At 37.8% G+C, this 14,286-nt stretch overlaps 1 long non-coding RNA gene across 1 annotated transcript; it reads left to right on the forward strand.

Annotated features, from left to right (window-relative positions):
• The first annotated feature begins 572 nt into the window (after positions 1–572).
• On the forward strand, positions 573–1,842 carry LOC142168401 (uncharacterized). Its single transcript, XR_012698267.1, has 2 exons — positions 573–838; positions 1,453–1,842. It is a non-coding gene; the product is annotated as an uncharacterized LOC142168401 (long non-coding RNA).
• The last annotated feature ends 12,444 nt before the right edge of the window (positions 1,843–14,286 follow it).

Consider the following 14,286-nt stretch of genomic DNA (forward strand, 5'->3'; position numbering starts at 1 on the left):
ATATATAGTTTCAGATACCGTAGTCAAACTCAACCGATTATTTCGCAGTTTTTTTCAGTCACTTTATTAGACCAATTACACATATGCTCAACAAGACCAATTACATCTATTATCTATTATATAATAAAAAAATCTATTATCTATTATCTATTATCTATTATCTATTATCTATTATATAATAAAAAGAGAGGTAGAATCATCATATTAAGACAAGTGTCACATTCATAAAAGGCCGAGTGGTTAGTCATATTCACGGTTTAATTTTAAATTTGAAATTAATTGGTTAATCATATTCACGGTTTAACCTCTTTCGGCCATGTTGCTAAGCATCTATTATCTATTATATTATATTATATAATAAAAAGAGAGGTAGAATCATCATATTAAGACAAGTGTCACATTCATAAAAGGCCAAGTGGCATTACAAAAAAAATTAACTTCCTAACTAAAAACCTTGACTTTTAAACTTCCTAACTAAAAAACCTTGAATTTTGAATTTCAAATTAATTGGTTAATCATATTCACGGTTTAATTTTAAATTTGAAATTAATTGGTTAATCATATTCACGGTTTAACCTCTTTCGGCCATGTTGCTAAGCATTAGGAGAAATTATTATCTTATTTATAAATAAGATAACTGCCGCAAATACAAAAAAAATGTGTTCTACTTTTACGAAGTAACTTGTAGAAACTGAAAGATCGTGTTACCGAGTCTTACTTTAAAAGAGCAGTTTCCAGGACAAAACAACATAATTTTCCAGATCTGTTGCAAGAAAAAAACGTGCCACAAACATCAAATTTACATCGCAACTTTACTGATCGTCTCAGGAACGTTTAGGTTTGGGGTTTCTTCTTGATTCTTTCGTGTTAGATTTAATTTGCAATTACTTCTGTTTCTTTTTCCAATTTGTTGATTAGAGACTGTTGTTTGCTTGTCCATGTTGCCTAAACGTTTGATCAGATTTGGATAATGATCACATGAGAATGATTATAGGTACCTTCCCATGGATTAATTTCATGATTCTTCTTCTATTTGGTAGATTTGTGTGGATGTAAATATTGAACGAATTCTGTAAAAATTCTTAAAAAGGTTCACCGTTGGGTGACATCTAGAGACACAAACGAAATTTAATGAAGTTTCTATCCCTCTTATCACTACTTTAGGTTTTACCATCCTATCAATTTCAGGATTGAGAGAATTCAAATGAATATTACAAGACATATATAATATATGATCCCCAAGGACTTAGGGTGTTTTTTTGTTCATTCGTCTTCTTCAAATTTTTCTTAGGTTTTCTTTGTCGCGCTCTCTGTCTTTCCCTTGTCGCGCTCTCTGTCTTTTTCCCTTCTTTTTTTTTTTTGGGCATTTACTACTAAATTCAAGAAGATAAGAACTTATAATTTTGTGTTTGTTGTTTTTTGATTTTTGGATATTTTTTGTACTTTTTGCAGTAGCTCAATTGGATGTATATGGATCGTTCCCTACCTCCCGATGGCCTTACTTGACATTCTGAGGATGCTACCATAGACCCATTGAAAATCTAGATTGAAAATGAGGTTAAACCTGTGGTTGCAACTCATGAATAAGATCCAATTGTCCCTCAATAATAGTTGCATTCTCATTTTTTTTTTTTTTTGGTATGTGCCTCGATATTCAATTTCTATGAGAGATAGAAGAAATGTGATGGTTATGGTTACTTCAGTGACATTACATATTGATAACAGATAATGAAGCCCCCCTTTTTTGTGAATTATGTTCAAAATACATGGGTAGGAGAGTAATTCTTTTGTAAGTTATGAGATGTTCTCGACATTTGAATAAAAAAAATAATTTGACTTTTATACTCTTTAATTGTTGATATGTTGTCAGGTAAGTATGTCAGTTAGCTTTTTCATATGTTTTTTGTAATACAGTGAGTGGAGACTATTATATAACAAGTGTAATTAGTTTATTTCACTGTGCTAGGGATCACATTTGAAAATGGGATAAAATGGGTGGCTTCCAAGTTGATGGAAGATAGGACTTAGGTTAGTGAGGATTCATATAGTCAGGTCCAATTTGCGGCGTAATTCTTATTGTTTCTTGAATTATTAATCTCCAAGGTGAGCTAAACTTTGTGATTTCATTTATCAACAAGGGGGTTTGGCGGTTGAATTGGTATGTTACTGGTGAAGCTATATATAGTTTTCATGCTGAACTCAAATGGAAGAATAGAGCAATTAGTATAATTTTGTTTAATTTTTGATTGCTTTCGGCTCTTTCTCAGGCTCGGAGTTCTAAAAATTGAAATTAACCAAATGAAGCTTGTAGTATGTAGTGGAAATCAGGTTCGTGTAGTTTATGATTTTTATCTCGAAAAGATTGTGGTTTCTAGAAGAATGCCCCCAAGTCCATGTATCCAAGCCATTCCTCCATTTTTTTCCCTCAAAGAGCTTGATTTATATATTGAATTATAAGAAAGGAAAGATGTGCAATCTTAATAAAAATTGCTCAAAAGCTACGAGACTAAGTTATCTAGGGAGGGGATTTGTGTTTTGAGGGATATGATGGGCTTCGTCAAATTCTATCACAAGGTAAGAGAGAACCATTTGATTGAAGTGTTGCGATGAACATCTTCCCTCGCATATGTTCAAGGATTTAATGCATGCTTTCTTTGGAGGCAGAAACAAGGAGGAATTAAAGTAGCACTTAAATTTATTGATTTTTTGCACTCTATGTATATTAGGGTAAAAACTTATTAGCATCAAGTATTTATAAAAAAAATTATAAAATACATTACATGTGATTACATATGCACTTTTGTTACTTACTCATTATTATAAATGCATACTTTTACTTAATAAAATCTCTTAATCGTAGTAAGTTAAATTATATTTGAATCTCATTGCACATAACACAAGATCTTACGACAATTTAGGGTGTATAAAATAATTTTTCCTACATTAGTTGCCTTATCATCAAGGACCGTGGATCAAAAATGGTTTAAATTTTATAATTTATCAAATTATAAAATATGAGGTGGTCAAGCAAGTACGATAATAATTTATTATTTCTTTTTCTCTAACATTTTTCACGCATCGCGCGGATAATATACTAGTTATTAAGAATACATTAAGGAATAAGAAGAAAGCAAAAGCAAACCATGTTAGGAGAATGACGTAAATAAGGAGCACTAAAAGAAATAAAGAAGACAAGTTTTTGACATGATTACGGCCAACTACAATTGTAGATATATGATAACCGTAACAAATTAAGTATGAAACCTATCTCAAATCACGCATAACAATATAAAACTCACAAATCGCACCTCAAATCGAAGTTAATGAACTTTTGAACTTTTAACTTCCAAAACTCGTGCCGAACCATATCATATCAATCCGCAATGAACTCAAATTTTGCACACAAGTCCCAAATGACATAACGGAGATATTCCAATTCTCATAACCACAATCTGAACCCAATATCATCAAAGTCAACTTCCGCTCAAACTTTTGAACATGCCAAACCTTCAAATACAAATTCGGGCATCCGCCCAAGTCTAAAATCATCAACCAGACCTATCGGAAACATCAAAACTCCGATTCGAAGTCAAATACTCAATAGTCAAACTTGGTCGACTTTACCAACTGAAAGCTTTGAACTGAAATTCATTCTTCCAAACTAATTCCAAATCACCCAAAAATCAAAACTGAAGATACGCATAAGTCATAATACATCATACGGAGCTACGCCTTCCCTCAAACCACCGAGTGAAGTACAAATTCTCAAGACGACCGATCGGTTCGTTACATTCTCCCCCACTTAAACATACGTTTGTCCTTAAACGTGCCCAGAGTCGTTCCAAAGCCATCAAATCGCCGTGTAACAATAACATGCACCGACCCAGGGGTGATCCCACATCACCCCAACCTATATAAGTGTGAAACCACAACATAACTAAAGATCCTTAATTCAACCTTAGCTTGTAAGACTTAAAACCCAATTTCCAACATTCGGAATTCCTTATAAGACTCGAATCTCGCATCTACACTGTATAAGTTTGAACAAGTTGTATCAAGTCATATCCTGTCACGCCCCGAACCTAGGCCAAGACGTAATATGACAATCGGTGCCTGAGTATATGTGACTGAGCAAACCAAATAGCTAGCTGAATCAACATGTGATATCATAACATACTGAATGCGAAAGATAAACTAACACATGCTGATATACTGAAAGTCTGTATGATATAAATCAAAGTGCAAAAACACTAATACATGTCTGAAATATATTGCGACTTTGTTTAACTGTTACTCTAGTCTATGAAGCCTCGAATGAAATACTAAAAACACCAACTGTCTGTTAATACTGGACGACTGTAAAGTAAAGATAATGCCCTGAAAGAAATGGGGCTTACCAAATAGCTGGTACGAGAATCCTTGCGCTATGAATCATCAACCTAGACATCATCACCTGCATCGTGAGATACAGGCCCCGGGAAAAAGGGACGTCAGTACATTTGAATTGCACTGGTATATAAAGCAAGTAAAAGAAAGAACTATAAATGATGAAACTGAAAACTGATAACTGAAATGATAACTGCTGAAACTGAAACTGAAATTATAGCTGATAACTGATAATTGAACTGAACAAAGGAAGTATGGATATGAAATTACTACTCCCTTTAAATTATTCTAGCTTGGACCGTATTTTATCTCCAAATCTCAAACTTGGACGAAATTCATTTTTCTCGATTTGCTTACCCTCTCACCTTCATGAATTTACTCATCACTTATTCGAAGTAGCATACTGCTTATAATCTCAAAATAATCTCATTCCCGAACTTACTTTGATTAACTTACGACGATACTTTAACATACGAAAATGCGGGATGCAACATCTCATCTCAGAGATTCCATCAATTTACTTATGGCGTACTTTCACGTACCAAAATATGGGTTGTAACATGGCTGACAACACACCGATAAGGAGGACTCTACTAGACATGGCTCTGAGACATCCTAGGACACTTTAAAACTTTTGGCTCTAATACTAAGTTTGTCACTTCCCAAACTCGAGGAGCACAACCGACGCTCAACCGAGTGAACCTGGCCGAGCAAACTTGTTAGATACTTTCTACCCAACTTACCCATGATCAAGAGAAGACATGATTTCATCAATTAGACAGTAGGAAGATCATATATACAATACTAGATCGTCTCATTGGTTGCATCACTTATAAGTTTCAAGATACACAGATTCTTATGATTCGAGTGGAGCAAGAGATCAAAACACAACATAATCTGTTTGACATTTCTAGCGCCCATGTACAACCCACATAGTGTCTACGGAGCCTCTAAAAGATACAAAAGATTGTTACGATAGTGCCGGCAACAAGGCCCCGGCTATATCTCAAATCGTGATAATAATATGAACAAAATATACAATACATGACCCCGTGATGAAATGGGGCTCACCAAGTCTATTGGGAAGAGGATGTACCACTATCGCTGATCAACACTATCTACTATGGACCCACCTGCATCCATTTAAAGATGCAGCACCCCCGGCAAAAGGGATGTTATTACTGTCGAATAGTACTAGTATGTAAAACTAAATACCGTCTCAATAGAATGAATAATAATACAAGGGGGAATCAGTCATGAGTTCAATAAGAGCTTCAAACAATACTAAAACATCAAGTAAGGATCACATAAGTTCTCAAGACAATTTCCATGTTATTAGGTTGGGTGATCTTTAGAGCCGATATACCATAAATCACAATACCACCGTATTATTACATGGAGTCCGATCACGACCTGATCAGCTAGGTCGTCTCATTTGAGACATCAACCATAACCATAATTTTAATTATCAGTTCCAGCACAATCACCACTATGTGTGCGGTATGGCGTCTGATCACGGCCCGATCGGGTAGGCGGTCTCACCCGAGACATTACCTATTCAATCAATCATCTCACTTCATACTTCTTTCACATCTTTCCAATTCATTGGCACGAGTGGCCTCGATTAGAAAGTCATTCTTGGCACTTAGTCGTATTTCATAATTCCAGTTTTCCCTTTCCACATTCAAAAATCATTATCATCATCAACAACAATAAGGCCTACCATTTAAGGCATTAGTACACATATGAGCAATTTGGAAATCCTAAGCACATAGAGACATTTCATACAATTTGGCATAACAACCTTTATTCGATCTTGATATGAAGTCTTAACATTTCTAACACATATTCCATAATTTGAACACATCCTCAAATGACAAGATGACACGATGAAGCATTTAGAATAAATATTGAACATACATCCTTCAACACAAACACATTAGGAATAGCCAATTCTATAATGATCAATTTGGGACTTACACCAATTACATGAACACCGCGGGATTCAGTTCTAAGAAGAAGGGGGTTTACCAACATACCTCAATTGAGCTTTATTTAAACTTTAAAACGTTTCGGAATTCTTAGCACTTTGATCAATTTTAGAAATATAATAAGTTGGACCAAAATTAGGAAGATGGTCATGATTCGAGCTAATTTGAGCACATTATCAAACACTAGGTGTGCATTAATATTTTAAGGCCCTTTTGTGAAAGATCCCATCATTCCCCAACCCATTCTCTACCATTTTTAGCTCACAACCTTCCCACATTCTTTGATAACACATGCATGCAAGATGAACAACCCCCACACTCAATAATTGTCTTTCTAATTATCCCCTTTTTAGAAGATTTTCGAAATTAAGAGATAGGGCATAGATTCTTACCTCTAAGATGAGGACTTTCTTGAAAATCTTCAACGATTGAGCAAGAATTGTTGGATATTAGGTTGAAGGTTACTTCCCCATTCTAAGAACTCTTTCTCATTCTAAAAATATCAGAAATATGCTCAAATATAGACTATGGCATATGTTTTAATGAAATAGGGTCGGGTTTAAAACCCCCAAAAATGAAGCTCCGGAACAGGGTATTCGGTCACATATGTGACCGCATAATTGATATGCGGTCCGCATATCGGCCGCATAATTTGGTTTCAAAAACTGGAAAAAATCTGCATGGGTATGCGGTAGTTATGCGGCCCGCAGACATGTTGTGCGGTCGCATAATGTGTCACACAACCTCCCTCCGCAAAAATCCTAAGGCTGATTGTGCGACAAAACTGCGGCCCGCAAAATGGTTGTGCGGTCACATAACAGACCGCGAAATTGACCTAAAAAATGGCCCAAGTTGTTTCTTTACTATGCGGCCATTCTGCATCCCGCAAAGTGATTATGCGGCCGCATAATGGGCCGCAGAAATGCCCAACCCTGCAAAATATTTTCCATCAACTTCCCAGTGCACTGCTCAATCCAAAAATTTCGAACTTCCATAGAATTGGATTCCATGAACTCTCTGTAAACTCCAAATATGGTTTGTCCAAGTTCTATTCCTATTGTTTCAGAATGTTTCCAATGATTGATTTATCTAAAAGCTTATGAATTTAAATTCATGTTTCAAATTACAAATCACTATGTTCTCTCTTGTACTTATGTCCAATGTGTTTTGATCTCTTACATACTTATGAGTTGAAGCTATGACATTCCCAACATTTTGAAATGTCTTTAAATTTTTTATGATGGTCCATATCAAGTAAATAAATGAAAGTATGAAATATGAGTTGCAACCATCATTCCAAGAATGATGATGTAAATCTTTGGCCAAGAATGTCAATGAAATTAAAAGAGTTTATGAAAGTCTATGATGTATGTGTCCAAGAGTGCCAATGAAATGAAAGAAAGTATGAAAGGATAGGAAACAAATATGATTCTTTTATATGACAAATATTTTTGGGAGTATCGTTAGGTCACCGAGGAAGGCTGGGTTATAGATGCCCAAGTCCGAATTTTCACGTACCGGTGTAGGAGTTGATTGAGGGGTGAGTCCCCATTATATTATATTGAGATTATTTCCCTTGATTGGGATGAGTTGATAGCTAGCAAGGACCATGTTGACCCACACGGTATTGTGGTGAGACGGCTTAGCCGATGGGGCAAAGATCATACGCCATGCCGCACACAGGGTAGAATTGAATTTCTATGTCCACCCGCGTACACTGAGATGAGAGAGCTTAGCCGATTGGGAAGATATCGTACTCCATACCATATTCATGGTGGTGTGTCGGTACTAAGGATCTCCCAACCTAAAATACTAATGCTTATTTGAATGTTTACCTCGTTTTAACTTGGCATTTAAATGTTATTGATATTCTCACTACTTCAATGTTTCTCTCCTTTTATGTTGGCATCTCATTCCACGAAAGGGTATTTAGATTTACATACTAGTACTACTCCATATATGCTAACGTCCCTTTTTCCAGGGGCGCTACATATTTAATGGATGCATATGGTTCCTCGGCAGATGACATTGATCCTTGATAACAGCTTACTCTACTCAGTAGTTTTGGTGAGCCCTGTTCTACATCGGGGCCTTATGTCATTTGATTTTGTACATTGTATTTTGATTTATAGATGGGGCCTAGTCACCGACACTTCTATATTGTACTCATGTTCACCTAAAGGCTCCGTAAACATATTGTGGATTGTGTTTTGATTGGGAAAAAAAACTAAAGATGATGTGGTTGTCGGACATATTTCCACTTTTAAACTATGATCTTGTAACATTTTGGTAATTATCAATGCAAGTGTTGTAAGTAATAAAATATAATATTGAACTCTTTCATCCCCTAACCATCTACCTCTTGTTATTGGTTCTCAAATTATTTATGGGTAAGGTTGGGTAGAAGGCATCAAGTAGTCTTGATTGACTGGGATATCTTGGTTGAGCGCCAGTCAAGCTCCCCAAGGTTTAGGCGTGACAGAGTTTATGACTACGGATTTATAATAAATCTCGATATGGCAAAACAATCCTTTTCAAAACTTCAAATTGACCAATATACTGAGGGTTCAACTTGGCCTTCTTCTCATCGTCCATAAAAGCCACATCACGAACCTTCCTATCAGCATACCTCTTTTGCTCGGACTACGTTGTAGGAAGCTATTCCTGAATCAACTTCATCTTCTCCAAAGCATCACAAACCAAATTTATGCCCAATAACCTAACACCACCATGCTCAAACCAACCAACTAGATAATGACACCATCCCCCATATAATGCCTCATACGGAGCTATCTGGATAATAGACTATTAATAATTTTTATAAGCAAACTCCACTAATGATAGAAAATAATCCCACCGTCTTTCGAAATCAATAACACTTTCCCTCACTATATCCTCCAGGATTTGAATGGTTTGCTCAGACTGCCCATCCGTCCGAGGGTGATTTTAATGCTCAGCTCCACCCGCATGCCCAACTCACTCTGAACAACTCTCCAAAAGTGTGATGTAAACTGAGTGCCCCATTCCGACATAATCAAAATAGGCACACCATAAAAACGGACAATCTCTCTAATGTAGATCTGAGCCAACTTCTCATGACCAGAATCAAACATGCAGACATGGTCAATCTACCATTATGACCCAAACAATGTCAAATATGCTCAAAGTCCTTGTCAATCCACAAAGTCCATAGTAATGCGGTCACGCTTACACTTCGATATCACCAATCTCTGATTCAAACCACCTGGAGTCTGATTCACATACTTGACTTGCAGACAATTCAAACATAGCGAAACATGCCTAACACCAATAATGATTATTCAAGTCACGATATTCGTAGCACCTGAATGAATAAAATATCGCGAACTATGAGCCTCTTTAAGAATCAACTCCCTCAAGCCATCTACCTTAGGACCACAAATATGGCCCTGAAGTTACAATACACCATCATTACCAATGGCCACCTCCTTAGAACCACCTCAAAACATTATGTCCTTAAGGACAAGCAAATGGGGATAGTCAAACTGACGAGCACTAATGCACTCAAACAAGGATGGATGTGCAACAACACAAGCAAGAACTCTATAAGGCTCAGAAATATCCAATCTCACATATCTATTGGCCAAAGCCTGAACATCCATAGCCATAGGCCTCTACACAACTGTAATAAATGCGAAACTCCTCATACTCTCTGCCTTTATACTCAAGGCGTCCGCCTCCGTATTCGCCTTGCTCGTATGATACAAGATAGTGATATTACAATCCTTCAGTAACTCCAACCACCTCTGCTACCTCAAATTCAAATCCTTTTGCTTGAACAGATGCAGGAGACTTTGATGATCATTGTTGACCTTACAAGATACGCCATATAAGTAATGCTCCAAATCTTGAGCGCATGCACAATATCTGCTAACTCCAAATCATGAACCATATATTTCTTCTCATGTGGCTTCAACTGGCATAACGCATAGGCAATTACCCTAATATACTGCATTAACACATAGCCAAGGCAAATGCACGAAGAATCACAATAGATAGTATACATCCCCGATCCTGAAGGTAATACCAAAACTGGAGTTGTAGTAAAAGGAGTCTTGAGCTTTTGAATCCTCTTCTCACACTCGTCATACCATCTGAATAGATCTCCCTTCTTAGTCAACTTGGTCAATGAAGCTATAGTAGATGAAAACCCTTCCACAAAGGGATGATAGTAGCCAACCAAACCCAATAAACTCATGATCTATGTAGATACAAAAGGTCTACGTCAACCCTGAACTAACTCAAACTTCTATGGATCCACCTTGATCCCATCACTAGATACCACATGGCCCAAGAATGCAGTGAATCCAACCAAAATGCACACTTCTTCTGCCTCAAAATCTAGAGCACAATCCTCAAATGTTGTTCGTGCTCCTCCCTGCTACGGGAATATACCAAGATATCATCAATGAACACAATGACGAAAGAATTCAAATACGGTTGGAACACATTGTTCATCAAATGCATGAAAGTTGCTGGGGCATTAGTCAAACCAAATGACATCACCAAGAACTCATAATGCCCATAACAATTCCTCAAAGATGTGTTAGGGACGTCCGAAGCCCTAATATTCAACTGATGATAACCTGATCTCAAGTCAATCTTCGAGAACACCCTGGCGCCCTGAAGATGATAAAAAAATCATCAATGTGAGGAAATGGAGACTTGTTCTTTATAGTGACCTTATTCAACTGCTTGTAAACAATACACATCCTAATAGAACCATTCTTCTTCTTCTTCACAGACATCACTGGTGTACCCGAAGGAGAAACACTCGGCTTGATGAACCCCATATACAACAACTCCTATAACTGCTCCTTCGACTCCTTCAACTCAGCTGGAGCCATGTGATATAGTGGGATAGATTCCCCAACACCAAGTCAATACAAAGGTCAATATCTCTATCGGGTGACATGCTCATAAATTTACAGGAAACACATTTAGAAACTCTCTCACTACTAGAACTGAATTAACAATAGGAGTATCAACATTTACATCTCTAACAGAATCCAGATATGAAAAACGAACCTTCTCAACCATCAGCGGATCCTTAAAAAATAAAATCGCCCTACTAGGAGTGTGACCAAGAGAACCCCTCCATTCCAACCTTGGCAATCCCGGCATAGCCAACATCACGAGCGTAGCATGACAATCAAGAATCGCATGGTACAAAGATAACAAATCCATACCAAAATCACATAATAATCCACCATATTATGCAACAGAAGGTAAACTCTAGTCTCATAACCACCAATAATAATTCCACCATAACAATAGATATGATTCACCGCAATAGAATCACCAACACCCGTAGACACAAAAATAGGAATATCAAGGGAACTACGTGGCATATCTAAATAAGGAGAAAAATATGATGACACATAAGAATAAGTAGACTCCACAACAAAGAATACAAAATCATCTCTATGACAAAGTGAAACCATACCTATGAACATAGTATATGAGGCCACCGCCTCGGGTGTACCTGGAAACACATAGCAACGGGCCTGATCGCCGCTGGTCGAAGCTCCACCAACCTAACCTCCTCTTTTGGGTGACCCCTCACTTCATGCCCTCCACTCTAGCTCCTGAAGCAAAGGATGATGCAACTCTGACACATGAACCACTGATTGGAAACTCAGATAAGCTGTGTCTCTACCAAGTTTGGGGTAATACTTCCTCATATGGCCGAACCTCCACACTCGTAACAACCCATAACTGAATGAGGTTGTAGAGATTGATACTGCCCGTGATTACTTGACTATCCAATGGACGAACCTTAAATAGACAGAGTACTGTATAAGTTTGCCCGGAAGAGCACTAAAGGATTACATGACTTGAGAGTTGAAAAATGATCAAGCCAATGCACTACGGGCTCCATGCTATGTTGAATGAGCTAGCCTACAATGATGGCCTCTATTAAACTGGCTGCTACCTCCAGATGAGGTGCCACCAAAAATACCAGAACAATGAGGCCTCTTGTACCTCATCATGGCCACTTTTCCCTGGTTGCGAATGTGCTCGATCCTCCGAGCTATCTCTACAGCCTGATGGAAAGTAGTCCCTATATTTGACTCTCGAGCCATAGTAATCCTTATGCCATATGTCAAACCTTTAGTAAACTGCTTCACCTTTTCTGCCTTGGTGCGGATCAAGAAAGCTGCATGACGAGAAAACTCTGTGAATCATTCCTCACACTTAGTCAGGGACATACAGTCCTGCTCAAGATGCTCGAACTAGCCTATTAACTCATCCTTCCTTGTGAGCGGGATGTACTTCTTAAGAAATGGATGTGAAACTGAGTCCATGCAAGATGAGACGAACCAGCTGGCCTACCCATATCATAAGTCAGCCACTGTCTCCTAGCGGCTCCCCTTAACTAAGAAGTAGTGAATTCCACTCCATTGGACTCTACCGAGCCTAAATTGTGAAGCATCTGATGGCAATCAAGAAAATCCTAGGCATCCTCCAAAGCATCACCATCAAAGTGAGGAGGATGTAAATTTTGGAACCTCTCAAGCCTCTTTTGTTCCTTAGTAGACATAGCAGGCTCATCTATCGGTCCAACTGCTGTAATAAGCTGCTCCAGAGTACAAGTGATGGGGGTCTTATCCCCCCTCCAGCCTGAGACATATCTTGGGCCACTAGAACCACTCCATCCTGGGTAAATGCATCTATAAAGCTGACCATCTTAGCCATGGCCTCCTAAAATACTGGTGCAACAATGAAACCCTCTGGCTGCTGGGCAGGCACTATAGCCTCAGCATGCTCGGCCTTGATATGATTCTCCATCCGATCTATAGGTGGTTCCGTCGCAACCACCTCTAATGGCCACGGGCTCTGGTGGATGCTCCACCTCTAACTGTGACTGTAGGCCCCTAGCTAGAGGCTTAGCCCTACCCTGGGTTCTCCCTATCCTAGCTACGGCCAGTGAAGGTGCCTCTCCAATACCTGATATTATTTCCAATGCACGCGTTCTCACTATCATTGAGAGAATAAAAGATAAAGATTTAGACTTAAGAAAATAATCAACACATAATGAGTAACTAAGAAGGGAATGTTTCCTAAAGCCATGTAGCCTCTCGCAGATAGATATTGACGTCTTCGTATCGATCCATGATACTCTACTAGTTTTGCTTGTGATTGTGTGACCCTTAGAACCTAGATCTTTGATACCAACTTGTCACGATCCAAAATGCCACAAAAGGCCGTGATGATGCCTAACCCACTCGCTAGGCAAGCCAACACTAAATCAATCATAATTTAAATTAGGTTAGCTAAACATTTAAGAAAATCAGTTAATGGCTTAATAATTGGACTTTATTGATGTTGTTGGGTGTAGGCTTTTCTAGCGAGCAGGTTAGGCGCCATCACGGTCTTTGGTGGAATTTTGGCTCGTGACATAAAGCTTTAATAATATACGAAAATAAGCATGATATGATCAAATTGAATATGATAGCTCAAGAAACACAGTTCATACAGAATTTAGGTGAGCTTAACAGATAAGGAGATCAATTAAGATATCAACACCTCTATCCTCACACCAAGACATGATTTATGTCAAAACAAATTATATCAAATAACTGCATGGGTAAAATATATGTACAAATGCATGCTCATGATCCAATATCAATTTATATAAGAGACAATGCATGAGTCTAAGCTACTAATGCATGCTAAGGATCCCTTTTTCAACAGCCACGTGTCCAACATGCACCAAAAGAATCACAAGTGCTTTCGCACACAAGGCCCAAGGTAACATGATAATTACCTGACTCTAGAGAAATAGATCCATATCCAAGCGTTGATCACTATATATTATAATCAATATATTGTAAGGCCATATAAATGTTTTCCAAGGGATTTAAGG

The sequence above is a fragment of the Nicotiana tabacum genome, chromosome 13 (assembly GCF_000715075.1).
Source record: "Nicotiana tabacum cultivar K326 chromosome 13, ASM71507v2, whole genome shotgun sequence".
Lineage (NCBI taxonomy): Eukaryota > Viridiplantae > Streptophyta > Magnoliopsida > Solanales > Solanaceae > Nicotiana > Nicotiana tabacum.